The sequence below is a fragment of the Artibeus jamaicensis genome, unplaced genomic scaffold (assembly GCF_021234435.1).
Source record: "Artibeus jamaicensis isolate MK-2021 breed Jamaican fruit bat unplaced genomic scaffold, CSHL_Jam_final contig_1998, whole genome shotgun sequence".
NCBI classification, from domain to species: Eukaryota; Metazoa; Chordata; class Mammalia; order Chiroptera; family Phyllostomidae; genus Artibeus; species Artibeus jamaicensis.
The window spans coordinates 10,057,548-10,077,195 of record NW_026521407.1 but is presented as its reverse complement, the minus strand read 5'-3'; the positions used below and the strand labels follow the sequence as shown (position 1 = coordinate 10,077,195).

General features: G+C 49.6%; 1 long non-coding RNA gene across 2 annotated transcripts in view; it reads right to left on the bottom strand.

Moving 5' to 3' along the window:
- LOC119062688 (uncharacterized) overlaps positions 1-1,549 on the bottom strand; it is a 44,803-nt gene extending 43,254 nt beyond the window's left edge. For both annotated transcript variants that reach the window (XR_008390138.1, XR_005085019.2), the window contains exon 1: positions 1,242-1,549. This is a non-coding gene — a long non-coding RNA (uncharacterized LOC119062688). The remainder of the gene's footprint in view (positions 1-1,241) is intronic.
- Between the last annotated feature and the right edge of the window lie 18,099 nt (positions 1,550-19,648).

Genomic DNA, 19,648 nt, shown 5'->3' with positions numbered 1-19,648 from the left:
AAATCCTTTAAGTGACTCCCCATAAGTTTCAGAATAAAATCTAACTCTCGTTGTGATATTAAAGACCCTTTGTCAGTGCCTGAGCCTGTCTCTCGCCACTCTGGACCGGCACTTGGACGCTCCCTTCCAATCAGCTTCCAGACTCTTTAAAGCCACGTGGGAGCCTGCCTGCTGCTCTCTCTCACCACGGAAACTCTGCTTCCCCTCCTTTTCCTCATAGAGTCTTCCCGGTTATTCAGACTTTGTTATCTTGGGGAAATCTTCCTGGGCAACCTTGTGCTCTCTTCCCACCCATCACTGGTTTAAGTCCCCATGATCTTACTCCAGGATTTCTCTGTTACTCACCTCTAGTACCATTCTGCCCGCCTGTCTGTCTGTCTGTATTATCTGTTCTCCTCTCTAGATTATAATCTTGAGAGTAGGGACCACGTTTTAATCAAGTTTCTATAAAGGCTTCTCTGTAGTCAGACCACTTAGATGAAAATCTCAGCTGCATCACTTGCTATGTTATCTTGGGAACTCAGAGTCTCCGTTCCTCACTTGCAAAACGATGTAGTATTTTAATCTGCATCACCTGGCACACGGAAGTTGCTCAGTAAGGTGTGTGGAATGAATCCCAGCAGGTGGGCAGAGTTCCCTGGGTGGGAACCTCTCGGCAGGGGAGTAAGGATGACTCACTTCAATCACTCTTGACTTTTCCCCTCCCTTCCCAAGGAACTTCCTCTCTAGAACCATTAGGCCTTGGAGGTTGTGAAGAAAATCCGAAACAATGCAGGCTCTTTCTTTTTTCTGTGTATCCATGTGTTGACCTGAGGAATTCGGGATATCTCACAGAGCAAAAATTTCAAAAACAGGTCATTGTCTGACTATGGGCCTCGGGTAAAATACAGGACGACCAGTTAAATTTGAATTTCAGACAAACAACAGGTAATTTTTAGTATAAGTGTGTCCCTTGCAATATCTGTTTATCTGGAACTCAAATTTAACTGGGAGTCTTCCCATTTTCTTTGCTAAAGTTAGCAGCCCTACCTCTGATTCTCTTCTAGTAAACAGTGAGGGACACAGCCCCACTTCAGGGCTAACGTTTTGTAACGCGCGCCATCTAGTGGTCACAGGAACAAGGAGGAAACCGAGAACTGACCGCCTCTGAGACACGACATGCAAACGGCATTGTGGAAAACACTGAAGAGAAGCAACTATGCTTTGATATTCAAAAAGTCTTTAAAATTTTTTTAACTTACTTCCTTGGATGTGGTGTCTGTGATCAGATCAATAGCTTAGAGAGTTCAGCGAATCTCTGAAATCCCTTGCGAGTCCTCCGGTGTTTAAGAGCAGCGCTCACCCGCCTGTGGCCTTGGGCTCCCTCGTTAACTGGTGGTTAACTGGTGTGCGGGAATGCACAGCCTTGTCCTTGATCAGCGTGGTTCCCAGCATTCCCAGCGATTGTCTTACAAGGAGCACGTGGCGCCCAGCAGGATCTATCAAGTACAATAAGTGTCAGGCTGGGGCAATTGTATTAAACCCAGATAGACCGTCAGGGAGCCCTAAGAAAGCAGGTGTTTCCTATTCACTATTTTACCAAGGGCGTGTGTAGGATTAAGTGCCAAGGGGAATTTGCACCATCCAATGGGCCTCTGGCTGCACCCTGGAATCACCTGGGTGCTTTTTAAATCCCAGTGCCCGTGCCTTCCCCTCCCCCTTTGTCCTTCCTCCCTCCTCCCTCCCACGCCTGCTTTTCCTTCTTTAGTTTAAACCGTGTTACACATCTAGGTCGTGTTACTCTAAAGTAGCACATTATGCTATGCTGAAGACTAAATAAGAGATGGACAACGAAATCAGATTTCACTTGAAAGTTGGAACTATTTTAGGGAAAAAAACCTCTCGCCTTCAACATATCCACTGAGGTGCATAGGCTCTTTGTTTTATTTTCGTAGGCTCCTTCTTTTCTTTTTTAGACCAGGCTAAAAGGCACAGGAGCCTCTGTTCTCCAATTCAGCTTCAGTGGTTCTGTGACTTCATCACAAATACTCATTAGGAAATGGTACAGAAACCCCATCCGCAGTTTAGCCAGGATAAAAACCCACAACTCAGTTTGCTCTTTGAATAGGTTTTTAGGATAAAGTGAAAAGTGAGAATTCGGGGGCAGAAATTTGTTTTCAAATCCCCTCCAAATCTACAAGGTGTCATTATCATTATAACGGTAATTATAATAATAGTGAAAAATAATAGCTGCCATTTATTAAGAGTCTCTTATTTGCCGGACATCGATCAGAACGCTTCACACGCAGTATATTTTAAAATTCTCAGAGCAATCCAGCGGGCCAGGGACTATGTCCCCACGAGGAAACCGAGGCCCGGATTTTGCACAGCCATGTCCCGGATGATACGGTGGGCGAGCGGCTGGGCTGTTTTTCACACCCAACTTGGTCTGACCCCAGATCCTTTGCTCTTCCTCCTCTGACTCTCTGCCAAGATTGCAGGGCCTAGTTCTGCACATTTCTCTTCCCTCTAAGCTGCTGCTGGTGATGGAGAGCTCTGCCAGGGCCCTTGCAGGTCACTGACACTCAGTGTCCAGTCACAGCCACCGGCGTGTTGAGGTCCTTGAAACCAGATCTTTTAAAAATTCACTTCCTTCTGGCTAGTTCCGGAAGCCAAAGCCAGGTTTCATTTTTTCACCGTCCTTACCTTTGAGTAGCTGAGTCACCGTGGGGGCCTTACGGGGGGCCGCGGTGATGACATTACAAGCTGTGTAGTCACACCCTGGCGGAAGTGGTGTGGGTTTGGTTCCCAACCACTGCATCACAGCTAAGCAGGTGGTAATCTTGCCTGCGATTTGTTAAAAAAAGAAAAGAAAAAGCAACATCTGTGAAGCACAACAAAGCAAAACACCATAAAGGACGTATCCCTGTATCCAAGGCTTTGCAGACCCCCTCCCCCCTCCCCAGTTTGGAAGGAGGAACAAGAAAACAAACTGGAAACAAATAGGTGGGAGTATACCAACCCAGAAGCTGTGTTTCGGAACCAGTCCACGCTTTGTGATTCGAGTTCCCTCGTGCTGAAATGATGTCACTCATTTCAGCATGAAATGAGACAAAATGAGAGGACAAAAGAGATGTCCTCTGGGAAACCTTTGGTGACCTGCCTCTGCCCAGGCCTGGGAGCTGCTCCCTCCAGACCCTCGCTTCCTTTGCCCGCCTCTGTGCTGGCTCTCAGCACACGGTGTCAGAAGGTGTGCACACACACCCCTTTCTCTAGAGCAGGGCTGTCAAACTCATTTTCACTGGGGGTCACATCAGCCTCAAGGTTGCCCTCAAAGGGCCAAATGTAATTTTAGAACTGTATAAATATAACTACTTAACTAGGGGCAAGGAGCTCAGCGTACCACTGGGTAGAAACAAGGTCCCGAGCTGGATAAAACAAGGTGGAGGGCCGAGTTCGGCCCCTGGGGCCTTGTGTTTGCCACCCGTGCTCTAGCCTGTGGGCTCCCAGGCAGAGCAGAGCTCTGAGTTTGTGGGTGATCAAGGGAAAGGGGTCCCAAGGCATGTAGGGTGGGCAGTGGGCTAGAAAGGGGCGCCTTTGCAGGGCTTTGCTTGGAGGCTCAAGATTGCATGGATTAGTCACTCAGCAGGGCTTTGAAAATCTTCATGGTGTCACGGTACAGTAAATCTTGTCCACATTTTTCTGAACACCCTAGATTTTTTTGAATACCTTTTCCATGACGCCATAGCTGTCTTAGGACTTAGCACACCCATTATTTCACTCATCGAGTATTTCCTGAGAGGCTCTTAGGGACCAAGCCCTGTGCCCGGTGCCGGGGAATCAACGGTGAACAACAGCATCACTGCTCCTGACCCCAGGCTCACAGACAAGGGGAAAGGCTTACACTCACCTGGTTTCCCCAGCACAACAGATTAGGTTGTGTTTACTTTTTAACATTTTCATTTTACTGTATTTTTTTAGTCTACTATGCAATTCACACCATAAAATGCACCTTGGTAAAGCAGAGGATTCCGTGGTTTTTAGTCAAGGCTGTGAAGCTATCACCCTCTCTACTAACAGAACACGTCACTCTCCCCCAAATGAAGCCTTGTGCCCACCATCTCCCCAGCCCCCTGTCCCTGGTAACCACCAATCTGCTTTCTGTTCTGTGGGTTTGTCCCTTCTAGACATTTCACGTGAGTGGAATCATGCAACAGGTGGCTCTTTGTGTCTGACTTCTTTCACTTAGCATATTATTTCCCAGGTCCACTGTGTTGTAGCGTGTGTCAGCGATTCATTGCTTTTGGGGACAGTAGTATTCCACTATATGTGGACACCACATTTGGTTCATGTAGTAGCCGGTTGCTACATAAATGGACAGTTCCACTCACTTTTGCGTTTCGTACCTCAGTGTCTTCCCCGCTTCCCCTTCCCCTCGCCCACTTTTTTTCCACACCTCGCTTGCCATGGACACCGTAATCAAACATCTGATCAAAGTTCCAGTCCAAGGAAATTGAAAGACAACATTTAAATTTTTTTTACAATAAATGCTTCATTTTAAAATAGTTTTAGATTTACAGAAAAGTGGCTAAGATCGTACAGAATTCTGGGACGCCCATCACCCAGTTTCCCCCGCTGTTCAGATCTCACACACCGTGCGGGGCGCATCTCCTCCAGCTCAGGAGCCTGCATGGTCGCATTCCTATTAACCAGACTCTCTGTCTTGTTCAGATCGCACTAGTGTTTCTGCCACGGTCTTTTCCTGTTCCAGGGTCCCATCCAGGACACACTGCATTTAATCACCTCGGACCTGCCACAGTTTCCCAGAGTCCCCTTGCTTTGGATGACCTTGGCAGTTTTGAGGAGTACTGGTCAGGTTCTTTGTAGAATGTCCCTCGGTTGGGGGTTATCTGATGTTTTTCTCATGGTGAGACTGGGTTATGTGTTTTGGGGGGATGGCCACAGAGGTAAATAAAGACATCACTTCGAAATTTCTATGAGAAGCCCTAGGACTAAGAAGTGAGACCAAATCTGCCAGGGTTATTTTTCTTTTTCAGAGAAATTTTGTTTTTAAGAAGTTCAAATGGTAGATGTGGTATATGGAAGAATTCACTGAATCTTTTCTTTCAGAGAGAGTTGTATGGTGCTCATCTCCCTGGCAGTGAGGAAAGGAACATTTACTCAACGTAGAACACAACCTGACACTTGCCCTTCCTCTTCCCAGGGGCTCTAGAGTGTGCCCTGGAGTGAGTCAGTCCCGCCTCCCTGGTGTCCACAGAAAGCTGGAACTGATGACCTCCCAGGCCTCTTCCCTGTGATGTCTGATGCTCCCCGAGATGACCCTAAGTCCCCTCAACATCCAGCCGATTCCAGTATTTGGCTCCCCATTCTTCCATGTCAGCCCCAGGATATTTTATTCAGGTGGCATATGCCTCCCAAGAATACACCCACCCCAATCCCATTTCTAAAACCCTCCTTGCAGACAAACACACTAAGAAAACAAACCCTAGACCTTTGCTTTGCCGACCTCCACCTCGGGGAGCCCAGGGAGCATTCCAGAGCAGCAGTGCCCAGAGCAGGACCCCTGCCCCGGCCGGTCCCTGCTCCTTTGCTGACACAGCACAGGGGCCAGAGAGATGAGGGTCACAGGCAGATCCACATGCCGCACGAAGCTGGGGACTCTCTCACCCCAAGGGGCTGCTTCGGTTCAGCAGCTCCTGTGGCTCGAATAAGTTAATCACTGATGACAAGAGATTAATTTATAACTGGACAGCAGACAAGATAGTTCAGGCTTCGGTGGGGTGGCACTGAACTGTGGCGTGGGGCACTGCTCAGAGGAGGCCTGGGTCGGCAGCTTGGAGCCGAGGCTGAGAACCCCAGATTCTGAGGCCCAGCTCCTGAGGCCCCCTGGTCCAATGAGAGAAAAGAACGCACTTTGGACTCTCCCTTCCTTTCTGCAGCATATTTGCTGGTCTGGGAAAACCCACCCAGGCAGTAGTTGGGCTCAGAAGAGAAGTTTAGTTTAAAGAGTCCAGTTTTAAACTGAACTTTGAAGAACAAGCATCAGCCTGCCAGTCTAGCTGGGGACCATGGCCAACTGTGCAGGAGGAGAGGAGAAAAGGAGCAGGGGGTGGGGGTGAGAGGTCTTCCCTGCAGCCTGAAGCCCCCAGCTGTGGATTGCTCCCACTCCAGTGAAGGACTTGCCCTCCCGTTCACATGTATCCCCTGTGTCATTCCCAACCTCAGCCCACACCTCCCGAAACCCCATTCTGGGCCCAGTAAAGATGAGAGTAAAACATGATGTGCAGGCCCCCTGGGGGGCTGGTCTTTTTGCTCCAGACGTTGCTTTTACATGGAATAAAATGACCCGTTCCCGCCATGTTGATGAGCACGGGCACGCACATTGGCCGCAGATGCCGAGAAGGGGGGAGAAGTTACAGAAAATAAGTAGCATAGACAGTAGATAGAAAATAGAAGGGGGGGGCAAGAATAGCATGGGAAATATAGAATCTAAAGGACTTGAGACACATGGTCATAAACTAAAGGGGGGTAATGGTGGGGATGGGGGGGTAGGGTGGAGGGGAATGAAGGGGGAATAGAACAACTGTAACAGCATAATCAATAAAAAAATTAAAAAAAAAAAGACACCGTAGATGCTGTATATATGCTAGCATATACGCAGCACAGCCCCCCACAAGGAGAACTAGGTCTTTCCTCTGCTTACAAATACAAATCTCCCAAAGGCTCGAGGCCTCAACAGACAGCAGAAAAGCAGAAGTGAAGGCTAGGTCGTGGGTGGGTGTGAACGGAAGCTCCTCTGGAGGCCATCTGGGCACCTGGCGGGGCCACGCTGCCCTCAGGGCGCTGGGCTCAGAAGGCTATCGGGGAGGCCACAGTTTCATTAGAGAGAGAATATGAGAGAGGTGAGGGGTAAATGGAAACAAACAGGACAGAGGCCTGCCTCGCAGGTGTGGTGCGGATAACTCCTGTGTGGGTCGCTGAAATGTGTTTCTTACCCCGAAGGGTTACGGGAGTCCGGCTGAATGCGCGTGGCTTAGGCGTGATGTACTGCTAGGAGCCGGACTGTTGTCATTGTTATATAATCCCGCTGCCCTGTTCCACAGAGGCACCCCATGCAACGTCCCATTTCCCCGTTTTCGTTCATTTGACACAGAATGTTCTTTCCTTTCTTCCCGTCATGCACTTTCGTCAACCACTGAGGCCTGGCCGAGGCATCATTTCCACGAGAAAGCCTTCCGTAAAGTTCACGCTGGACGTGGGGCTCTCTCTGTTTAGCACCTGAGGCTCCTTGTATCCGCTGCTGCAGTGTCTGTGCTTTCTCAGCCCTGACAGGTGGTTTAGCATCAGCTGGGGAACCTTATTAAACTTCCGAATCCTGGATGCCCAAATCTCCTGGGGTGAATTGGGAAGCTGTGTGTCCTCACGCAAGGGCATTTTTTCATTGCTTTTAGAGAGAGAGGAAGGGAGAGAGAGAAACATCAATGCGAGAGAGAAGCATAGATTGGTTGCCTCTTGTATGCGAGGGAATCGAACCAGCAACCTTTTGGTTACAGGATGACCCTCTGGCCACCTGAGCCACACCAGCCGGGGCAGGAAGCTGTGTTTTTATTCGTGTATTTTGGATGCCAGACCAGGACTGGGTATGTCTTTTCTAGTCTATGTCCCCTGGGCCTGGGCACAGGGCTTAGGTCATGGAGATCGCACATCACTGGCTGTGCCCAAACAGGACCGACAGGAAGAGATGCAAAGTTCAAGATCCAGGTCCTTTCATTCATTCCATCCACTCCCAGCTCCTGCTTTGTACCCCAGATGCTGTGCTGGGAACACAAGGGCAAAACCCCGCACTGTCTCCCCTCACGCAGCATGCAGTCTGGTGGGGGAGGTGGAAGGGAATCACATTACCTACACACGTATTTTTGCAAAGTGCAACATGACAGTTGCAAAGAAAAAACAGAACTTCTCCGAGAAACTGTAACAGGGATGCTGGCCTGGGCTGGGAGGTCGGGGAAAGCTGAGCCGGGCCGTAAGGAGGGGCGGTGAAGGACAGGGAAGGGCGGGAGCAGTGTCTTACGGGGTTCCTCTCAAAACTGTGCTCTGTTGGAAACCAGCTGGGAGGCATTGGGGGTGTCAGCCCCTCCAGACACCCAGATGGTCTCCCAGAGGAGCTTCTCGTCACACCCACCCAAGACCCAGCCTTCATTTCTGCTTTTCTGCATTCTGCTGTTGCCGTGAGCCTTTGGAAGATGATGTATTTGTAAGTAGAGGAAAGACCTATTTCTCTTGCTGGAGGCAGTTAGATCGGCTTCTGAATGCCTTTGCTGAATTACAAAAAGGTGCACCTCCCACTGAACCCACAGGATCCATCACTGAGCACAAGGCTCAGCTAGTGGAGCACAGGCTAGATTTAAGCCAGCCCCCCCCCCCCACTTTCCAACCCCTCCACCCCCTACAAACTGAGCAGCCCTGAGCAGTGAATGACTCGGACAACCTTCTGGGGTGGTCCGGCTGCAGTCTCAAGCAGAACATTCTGGCTTCCTGGCTCTTCCTCATAGCTGGAAGATTCCTTTATTCTAGAAGGAGATAATTACATCTTCTATGGGCACAAATCTGTTTGGACATTTAGAGAGGAATTTACTTGTATTTTCTGGAGAACTGGGTGTTTTTTTCTTATCTAAATTAAAAGAGGATTCTTTTAAATATGATCCAAGAGAGTTCTTTCATATGGTAATTCACACATACACACTGGCTGATAAGCCCTAGACTTGGCATCAGGTTCAAAGCAGAGACTGGGCTCAGATGATGCTTTTTGATCTGTTGCTTTTAGCTGCGGACATTGGGATACTTTTGGCCCCTGAGTAGAAATAGGCCTCCAAACCCTGCTAAAACAAGCTGTCTTTAAAGAGAGTCCAAACTGCTTAGATAGGGTGGAGGTGTCCTGCTTCCATTTGGGAGCCAGAAAAAGAAGCATTTTCAGATGGACAGTAACTCCCATCACACACGGGCTGTAACGGCCCCTGAGAGGCACCTCATCCGGGGCCCTCTTTTCACCAGTGGGGAAACTGAGGCCCAGAGGGAGAACGTGAGCTGGCTGGGGTCTCTGAGTGAAAGGCAGAGTCACAGTGATAGCTCACAGGCGCCTTCTTCAGTACCAAAACCTTGTTGGTGGCCAGCAGCATCCAGTAGGGGGACGGTGGGAGACTATGGGTGACTGTGTAGGGGAAGCTGAGAAAGGCACACGGTGTCTCGCCACTGTGTAGGGGAAGCTGAGAAAGGCACACGGTGTCTCGCCAAGACCACTGTGGCCCCTCCTCTTTCCTGTATAGGAAGCTGCTTTTCCTGCAGAAGAGGGTTAGGGATAAGTGTCGATGACGGGGGTGTAGAGTGGGGAGAGGGAACGGAGAAAGGGAAGATGGAAGGATGTTAGCATCTCCAACAGAACATGCTAGAGGATGCACAAGGGCAGCTCACACCACATCCTGTTTCACAAATGACAGGAATGATTGGCTGGAGGTGGGTGGGAATTGGGAGTCAAGGTGACATCCTACCTTGGGTACCGTATCTTTCCACGTCTGACATTCGTGAAAACACTTCCAGCTGCGATGATAGGATGAGCTGATAGGTGCCTGGCACCTAGTGGGTAAACGGCAGCATTCCTCAGTGCAGATCCTGCTAAGAAGAGAGGGGCAGAGGAAGGGAACCACAGAGGCATTTTCTCCTTCAGTCTGCGCAACAAGAGAGGTGATTCTCCCCATCTCACGGGTGACAACGTAAGTTTCCTGCCCAAATTCATACCGCTCAATAGCAGTGAAACTTGGCTCTGCTGGTCCCTTGTCATTTCTACCATGTCATGCTAGCTTCTCTTAGCTTCAGGTGACCATTCCTTTCCTTGCCTCTAGGCCGTGCCCTCTGTCTCTAGAATAGCGGTCCCCAACATTTTTGGCACTAGGGACAGGTTTCATAGAAGACAATTTTTCCATGGAAGTGGGCTGGGGGCTGGGCGGATGGTTTTGGGATGATTTAAGCACATTGCATTCAAGCTCATCTCCTACTGTGTGGCCCGGTTCCTAACAGGTCTGGCCCGGTTCCGGTCTGCGGGCCAGAGTTTGGGGACCCCTGCTCTAGAAGACATGTAGCAGACATGGCCCCCGAATCCAAGTGCATCTGAGCAGAAGTGCGGCCCCTTCTGCGTGCAGCAACCCAAGCATTGGAGAACGCTAGAAATGGGAATCCTTTTGCCAAAGGTGCAAAGTCAGGGGACACTGGGACATCCTCAGATTTGTTTTGTTTTTTCACTCCAGTACCAGTGTGTTTTCCGTAGGCCTGAGCTCCATCGATATGCCAGGACCCTGTTCCGATTCAAACTCAGAAGTCAGTGCAGATGCCCCTGGTGGAGGCTGCTCTTGCTCCCACTCCGCTCCTGCTCCTGAGGGGTCTGGGCACTCTGCGTCCTTCTCCTGTCCCGGGTTACTCAGCTTCTGGCGAAGAGGCAGGGGCAGCTCTGAACAAAGACGCTTCATCATTTCTCTGGTGAATTTCAACAACTTCTAAATCTAAAAAATAAAATGCAACATTTCTGTTTCCCGTGGGGGGGTGTAGGTAGATATGGAAGGACAGATCCAACACGTGAGCTTTTCTCACTTTTCGGGGCACAAGCAGCAGCTCCTGACCACCGCTCTGGGAGTGAGGAGACTCACATCTTGGTCCCTGATTCCCTCCTGCTGCCTGTGTGATCTTGGGCAAGTTGCTTGACCTCTCTGGGCCTACATGTTTGGGAAGGACTCTTTCAATGCAAATATTTTATGGTTATGAACACAGAGAGATTCCTCCGTGTAGTGCTGAATTTCACAGGGTCACCATGGCCAGTAATAACTTGAAGAGTTTAAATATTTCTCTTGGTCGGAATAGGAACAGCTATTTAAAACAAAGACTTCAGTCCTTTCCAACCGTGGCCCTGAGTTTGTGGGTTTGGTAGGCTGAACAGACTGTAAAGCATGTGCATTTTACACTAAAAATGTTTTCCACGTGCTTACAATGAAATCCTTGACGGGAAGTGGTGTTTCCAAACTCCACTGAGTGGCAGCCTCAGAACTAGGGAGCTGGACCATGTGGTCCACGCTCCTCAGTGCTCAGTGCGGAGGCCTAGACTCAAGGAAAGACGTAACCCAGGACTCGTGGGGGGTTGCAGATGGGACAGGAGCGAGGACCAGTTGCCGTCATGTTCCATCTAATGTATCTTCTGTGTATGAATAGAAGCCGATCTGAACGGCAAAGGGTCATAAAAACCATACCATTATCTTAAAAGCAACATGAATACATGTCAACATAGTCCTAAAGATATTTATTCAATTTCTTTTCAATGAGAATATTTTCAGTTTAACATGCATCAAAACCCCACAGGTCTTTAAACACCTCTGCAGACATTCTATTTGCATTTTCTGAAGCCACCCCAGTGAGCAGCTCTGAAATAAATTAAAAAATAACGGCCAAGCCTGAATGCGCACCAAGGTTTCCATGTGCTCGACTCAGCAGATTCGGGTGCGACCCCAGCAGAGCCTGGACTCTGCACTGGCGCTAACATTCTCTACGCTCAGTGACCATTTCACACAACGAATTCATCTGTGTCATTGTGCTCAGCTGTCCTGAGATTAACTCCATGTTTGCGGGAAGATCAAAATGCTTACTTTTAAAAGTTTGGTTTTCTTCCATTTCTGTCTTATCTGGGGAGGTATTCATGCTTGGAATTTCCTGGGCTTTTCTTGTAAATCTGTCGTAGGGACTGAGAATGTGAGGAGGAGAGTCCAGGGTCGGGTCCTTTACCTTTTATTGTTTGTTCTCTGTGGGAAACAAGGATGAGCAATCACTCCTCACTGTTTTGATGTCCGCTTATCAAAGGCAACCCAGAGTCCTGGGATCTTAAAGTGGGTAACAGCATTCTCTCTAGCCCCCACCCTTAAACCCCATGCTAGTCAGGGCATGATCTAGAATTCTGCTTTGTTAAAAACATTTCTATTAGGTTATAATTTACATACAGTGAAGAGTACACATTTGAACTGTACATCTTAATTGATATATAATATATGCATATACTTCTGCTTGTCCTATACCTCCATTTGGCAGAGAAATATCTGTCATGGGTCCTTCCAAGGACTGCTGCATCCACATGGGGCGGAGGCCGCCTTCGCAAGCACTGGAGGGGTGGCGGCATGGTTCACGTCAAAAGGATTTCCTTTCTATCTTTCCGCCTCACCTACACTCTGGCCACGAGTTCTGGGAGAAACATTTGGAAGGCACATTGCACTTTCACTTACAATGGGGATCTGCAGGGGAAAGGGAGACATTTGAATGGGGCGGGGTGTTTTCACTTAATCATTACCATGCTCACATCAATGAAATCCAAGCAATGTGTATCATCCACACGAGCACCTACGACGAGTGGAAAGCAGGCCAGGTTCTTAGTAAGTGTTATGATGAGGTGGGGGGGGGGGACAGACTACAAAACAGAGGGGAAACAATGAGGTTGTACTTCGGCTTCAGTGTACTATTGTTTTTTTTGTGGCTGAAGTGCCCAAACTGCCCTGGCTATTTCTAATCGATGTCAGGAGAGGAGTCATTGTTTTCCCGCACCCAGGCAGGCGCCCGGGACACAAGGCAGCCTTGAGAACAAATGTGTCCTTTGCTGAAATAGGAAGCCAACTATTTACTTATGCAAGTAATGCTATTAAAGGGCTTTACAAGTTGAGTTGCAGCTCCTGAGCTTTGGACTGACCCCGAGATCTGTCTCCAAAGGCTCTTCCGGAGGAAGGCAGGTCCTGAGGCTCTCAGCTTGAGGACTGACACAGACAACTCCCATCAAGTCCAACCTCCTCCATCTGCAAGTTGAACCAGCCAAGGCAAAGGCTCCTCAGTCAGCTTCTGAAGAAAGATGACAATATTATCATTTCAGCCTGAATACACATGGGTCACAAACTGGTTTCAACATTCATTTTGTGAAGTGTTAAAAAACGTCTGAAAAGTAAAAGTCACTTTTAAACCCTATGATTCACCTTCATCACTTTCTTGCAGACCCTCAACTCTCCCCGTTCAGCATCCTCCTTTGGCCAAACCATGACCAGTTAGATCTGACTTCCCACTCACTCTGCACCTGACCCCAAGTAGCTGCGTGAGGTTTGGGAAAAACGCCCAGCCCCGCTGCTGGCCCACACTTTCAGGTCACGACCTTGAACCTCAGATGGCTCCTTCGTGCCGCCAGGCGACCATGCCCTGCATCCCTTGTCAATGTATGTGGACATATCCCACTCAGTCAAGTATTTGTTGAATGAATGGATGGAATAAATGGGCTTTAAGTAAGGTCCCATTGACGCTTGCCCACGTTAGAAAGTGAATTTTATTAAAAATTTTTTTGTTGTTAAATGAGCACTGGCCTTGGACCCAGCAGACTTATAGTCCCAGAGCTGCTGCTTACTGGCTGGGCCATGCTGAGTGGGTCACACTTGCTCTCGGGGACTCACTGTCTTCTATAAATGAGGGGGCTGGACCAGGTGCACTAGCAGATGGGGAGTCTCTCTAGATATTGGTTGAGTGACTGATATGGGGCCCCTACCTTCTGCTGAAGCTCAGCAATCTGCAATTCTTTTTTGAGCCAACCAATCAGAGGAGAGAGAAGTGAGGTCACCCACGAAGAGCGACGTTTGCCAGAGGACCCCTTCTCTTCTTCACTGGTCTCTGATGTTCCTTTCTGGTTCCGCAGCTAGAAACAGATTCCAAAGTTGGCAAACCTCTCACACTAAAAGCAGACGGTGACTTTGATATTGAGCAAACTTCAGATGGAGCGTGGTGGAGAGATGACACTGAACTGGAATTCGGGGACCTGGAGTCTAAGCCAACTCTGTCACTGACTGTCAGTCCCTCCCTCCTCTCAGGCCTCAGTTTCCTCATCTGTATAAATAAGTAAGTTCAAGTTCACTAAGCCTTTGCCTGGCTTCATTCCTTTTCTCACACTGATGGCCTGTTTCAGATCAGAGCAGGCACAGCTTTGGTGAACTGATTGTTTTACAAGCTTTGAAACGCACTTTGTAAATAAGTGATAAAGGCATTAGGAATACAGCCTGGAAACAGCGGATCTTGAAAAAAAAAAAAAGGAAGACTTCTGAATTGTAAGAAGAATAGAAAGATGTGGGCAGTAGAAACATCTGTCCTTGAGTTTAAAACCAGCTGGGCAAGAGACCACAGCCTGCGGGACACCCATGGGAGCTAGGAAGACAGCACGGCCCCTGCCCTGGTGTGTGTGGGCATTAAAAACAAAGGTCTCTAGTGGGAAAAAATTGGCAACTATCTTTCAGTTTTCCTGATTCCTTTAGGGGGTCTGCTGCTGTACTAGAACGTCCTAGTAGCTGCGAACCCTGGGTAACCTGTCCCTCCCTCCCTTACAAGAGTCTCCCCTGGCCCCGGCTCTCTACCGAACACAGACACTACTGGACTCCAAAAGCTTCACCAGCCTAGAGTTTGATAATACTGTTTTGCTTTGTTGCAGTTATTTTCGTGGTTACTTTCCATTGGTGAAAAGTGGTATTGCTTTTTTCCATTTCTTTAAAATATATATACTTAAATTTAAAAGGCTGAGTTGATTTCTATAAAAATATTAAATAAGAGTGCATGCTCTCTACACGATGTGGCAACACAGGGCAGACGGTTCCCAGGGCCTGGGGGGCGCGGGTGGGCAGCATTGCCGGGCGCAGCCTGCCTGGGCAAGGGTGGTTCCTCCAGACCTTACCACAGTGCCCAGAACGCCATTCAGAAACCCACCTGCTGGGGCTCGCTCTGGCTTGTGTGTGCAGGTGGGGTTGTCCCTGGAAGGAGCTCAGACTCGCCACTGCCACTTTGGGCAAGTTACCGACCTTTGCCACCTCCTGCTGGTGTGGGAGTGACCAGTCCCAGGGAGAGCGTCCTTCACACCTGGGCTCCTGAGTGGCACATTTCAGCTTCCCTAGCACACACCTCTTTCATTTAACCTGATGCGATTCTTCTTTTGTGCAAAGGAATCAACAACGGTTTTGTGGGAAGTGTTTTGCCCCAATAGACTAAAATGGTTTGTTTGTTTGTTTGTTTGTTTGGTTCTTTGTTTTTTGTAGCTGAGCGAGGACAGGTCTGAATAAACATCGCTGACTTCAGGGAAGGTGAGCAGAAGGCGCTCACGTGCGCTGGGCGTCCCACTGAGAACTCGCAAAGGCTTACACTTGCGTACGCGGGGCGCTGCCTCCGCAGGGTGCTGACTAGCACGTGTTCCTCCCAAAGAGGGTTCTGTTGCTTGAAAAGGAAACCGGTATTAATCGGAGTTCAATGAATTCTTTCTCAGTTTTCCCATTAAGCAAATTTGCTTAATGTTACTTGAGAATCCCCGAGCTGCAGAGGTGATATCCCGCCTTTGCCAAACTCACTCGACAATGAAACCCTTTTCAGACACAGCGCATGGGACCGATGTTCCAGAGAACATACCTTGAGAGTCACCGATGGCGAAAGCCTTGCAAGGTAGTGTTTATCCTTGTCCTTTACAAGTGGGGAAACCGAGGCTCAGATGCGTCGACTGGAGTCGCTCAGGGACTGAACCCAGAGCCCCTGGCCCTGAGCCTGCGCTCTGTCCCCTTTCCTCTGTCCCCCCACCCCCACGTCTCACGGACCAGTCATTCTGGTGGGGGAGGAAGACAATAAACCAGATGAATAAGTGAAATGTTAGGTGGCGATCAGCAGCAAGGGAAGAAGGTGGGACCGGACAAGGCGGGGATGGAATGTTGGGGGCCCCGAGGTTGCATCGAGGCCCAGGAAGGCCTCAGGGAGAAGGGGCGCCCCGGTCCCACAGCACCGGCCCTTCGAAGAGAGAAGGGACCCTCCGCGTCTAGCAGACGCCCGGCCTCGCACATTTCTATGGCCCGTGTATGTATCTTCCTCTCCAGCTTACAGGCGAGTAAGCGAGGCTCGGAGAAGACAGGCCGTTTTTCCTAGGTCACTTAGCCAGAGTCTGGAAGAGGAAGAGTGAGAAACCAGTTTGACACGCTCTCTGTGAGAAGCAGTCCGCCGGGCCAGGCACCGTGGCCCCACTTTATCCAGCGGAAACGGGCCCAGGGACCCCCAGAGGCCTGCGGAGCCGGGGCTGGAGGGACTCACCTCGTAGCTCTTCCAGTTTCCTTTGCACTTCATCGTACTGTCCGGGGCGATGCAGGCAGGCACTGTTCCTTGTACCTTGCTGGGGTACAGAAAAAAAAAATAGGAGAGAAGACTCAGGGGCTTGTTGAGAATGCCTACCGATAAAATTATAGAAGCTGACTTAGCGAGAAGGGACAGTGACTAAACTCGGTCATTTGACGTAGTGCTTTGCCGTCGTGGACAACTGGGACGGAACCAGCATCCTCACCCCTTGATGGTCATGGGACGGGCCAGAGATCAGAACAGGACCTCATCATGGAGCTGGTTAGAGGAGCGGAATCTCGGCCCCTCCCAGACCTCCCGGGTCAGAACAGCATCGTTGTAACGGCCCCAGAGGACCCTGGGCAAGTTCAAGTTTGAGAAGCGCTGAGCCGACTGCCTCCTTCATAAGCCACATCCCAGGGGGCGCTGCTGGCTCCTCCCTCCCTGCCCCCCAGGCAGGGTGGGCACGCAGGGCATCCAGGCAGCCTGGGGAGGGTTGGGAGGGTCCATGCCAGTCAGAACAGCAGGACGGGGTGGGCAGGGTGGGCGGAGCCAGGGCCCCCTGCAGGGGCTTAGCTGGGCAGCCGCTCGTTTAGGAGGGACTGCGGGGGACAGGTGTGGGGAGGTGGTGTTCCTGCTTTTCTTCCCCAGTGGCAGATACAAGGGCTGGCAGGGTAGATGCTGTTTGTGATCTACTAGTACCCAAGAAGGAATCCGCAAGAACAAATAGGGCCTTCGACTCCTGATAATTCTAACAGACAGCATTGTACAAGGTTCAGTTCAAGTTAGTAATCGCTTATTGATCTCCTGTCGTGTGTCCAGTACTGCACCCGGTACTGGGGATACGAAGGTGAGTAAACCTCCTTAGTGTCTTCTGGGGAAGGGTCCCACTGTTGTGTGTGTGTATGTGTGTGTGTGTGTGTGTGTGCAGGGTGAGGTGCTACAGCTCCAAAGACAGAGCTATTCTAGGCCCAGGTGCCACATGGACCTCGAAGGGTGAGGCCAAGGCAGGTTAAGGAAGGCTTCCAGGAGGAGGTGGCTCCTAAGCTGTCAAGAGGGCTAAGAAATGCCCTGTGCAGCCCTGGAGGGTGTGGCTCAGTGGACTGAGTACTGGCCTGCAAACCAAAGGGTCCCTGGTTCAATTCCCAGTCAGGATACCTGCCTGGGTTGTGGGCCAGGTCCCCAGTAGGGGGCATGCGAGAGACAGCCATGCGTTAATGTTTCTCTCCCTCTCTCTCTCCCTCCCTTCCCCTCTCTCTAAAAAACAAAAAGAAAGGAACGCCCTGTCCCATGGCTGCCCCTACACACGCACACACACGCACACACATGCACATGCATGCACGCCGCGGTTTGCCTGGGGAAACAGCAGCCGTCGTGTCCTTGCAGAGCCTCAGAAATAATCAGCAGCTGCAATCGGCAGCTCATGAGTTATCATGAAAGTTCAGATAGGATTCAAGGTCTGGCTTCCACAGAGATCCAGATTTGCTTTCTAGATTTTTATAAATGCATCAGGAGTACCTCAGGATTACACTCGGCTGCTTTCCTGATAGTGGGTGTGGTCTGGATGATTGCCACTAGATAGCAAATGTGTCTGGTGAGACTTTCAGGAAAATGAATCTCGAAATGGTGCCCAGCCCTGGCTGGTGTGGCTCAGTGGATTGAGCGCGGGCCTGCAAACCAAAGGGTCGCAGTTTTCCCAGTCAGGGCACGTGCCTGGGTTGCAGGCCAGTTCCCAGCAGGGGACGCATGAGCGGCAACCATACATTGATATTTCTCTCCCTCTCTCCTTCCCTTCCCCTCTAAAGATAAATAAAATCTTTAAAAAAGAAAGAAAGAAATGGTGCCCAGATTTTACTGTAGCATCAGTCACCTGTGGGGATGCATTTGCTGACGTCAAGTTACTCACCTTGGGGCCCGGGTGCCTGATTCAGGGAGATGTGTCCGTGCCCTGCAAGAACAGTCCTCACACTTAAGATCAAAACTCATTTAAGATAAATTGGTCTTTCACCTTTTTCCTAAGTCAACGTTCTAATTTTTGGTTCTCCATTCAGTGCCAGCGGAATAAAACGCAAGAAAAGACTGCTCACCATCATCGGAGCCCTTCCTTTCTGTTGGCCATGTCCTGGCATTCCTGTGTTCTGTTCTGGGACCCCTTCCCACGAAAAAATAGCTCAGTGCTTGAGAAAAACATCCAGACCTCAAATTGCTGCACCCCAGTCCCTTTCCCAAGCCTCACCCAAGCAGTAGCCTCTGCCAGGCATGGCTCACTGTCTCACTTCACCCCTCACTGGCCGGCAAAGTCTTCAATGCTGCACTCAAGCCTCCCCTCCTAGAAGTTTCCAGAAGCCAGCACTGGACTTTGGCATCAAACAATTTGTGTTCTAACCTCAGCCCTGTTACCCACAGGGTAACTGTGAGTACATTACTCAGTCTTTTTGAGCCTCATTTCCTAATCTGGAAAAGGAGAGAGAGAGAGAAGAAAAGAACAGAACAGGAGGGTAATAGAGTTTTTTAAAAAAAGAGTAAATGAGAGAATGTGAGTGAAACTGCCTAGTATATAGGAGATAGTCAAGAAACATTTTAATTATTGATGAGATTCCCCTCCCAGACCAGTTGGTTGGATTTGCCCTCCCTTTTTTACAGTTCTGGAGTGTTCTGTACCCTGCGTGAGGTAGAGGTTTCAGTGTTTGTGAGGTAGGGTCAGAAGCTCATTTTAGTCATCTCAATACCTTTTCTGATGCCTTTAGCATAATCATACTTCTCAGAAAAGCCAATTATATTGAACAGACCCTTTGGGGATTGCTCTGTTTTTTCCGTGACATTCACTCCAACAGCCTGGAAGCTGGCTGAGCCACCGGGTTTTCCGGGGCGCCCCAGCCCCACCTGTCTGGCTGCTCAGCAGACCTCTCCACTTGCCCGTCTCAGAGACATCCTGGCAAGGACCCTTCAGAACAAAGTTGGCCAGACACCAGGCCCGAGGAGGAAGTTCTATGGCTTTATAAAAAATACTTTATGGACACTTGTCAAATGGAAAAAAAAACTATTTTCTTTCTCTTATAGCTTCTATTCATTGCCTCTTGCAAAAAAGTGCTTGTTTTCAATGTCAGTACTACATGTTCAGTACCAATGAGCTGCCTCTGAGATTCCCAAGCAGAAGGTGGAGTCAAACCCTGTCCGTCTCGTCTGGCTGGTCATCTGGCTACTGAATTTCCTGTTATGATGCTCAGTCGTTAAAGTCTTGCACAAAGATAGAGGAGCGTGGGATCCCAGGACAGGGAGCCCACACAGTCCTGGGGAGATACGAGAATGTAGCAGGAGACCTGTCAAGGAGACAGGTCAAACCGGGAAAAGGGTCACTGATTACCGAATCAGTGGAGCAGAGACAATTGGCCAACTGCTTGAAAAGACGTAACGTTACATCTCTACCTCACATCAGGCATCCGGATAAAATTCTAACACCTATTAACAA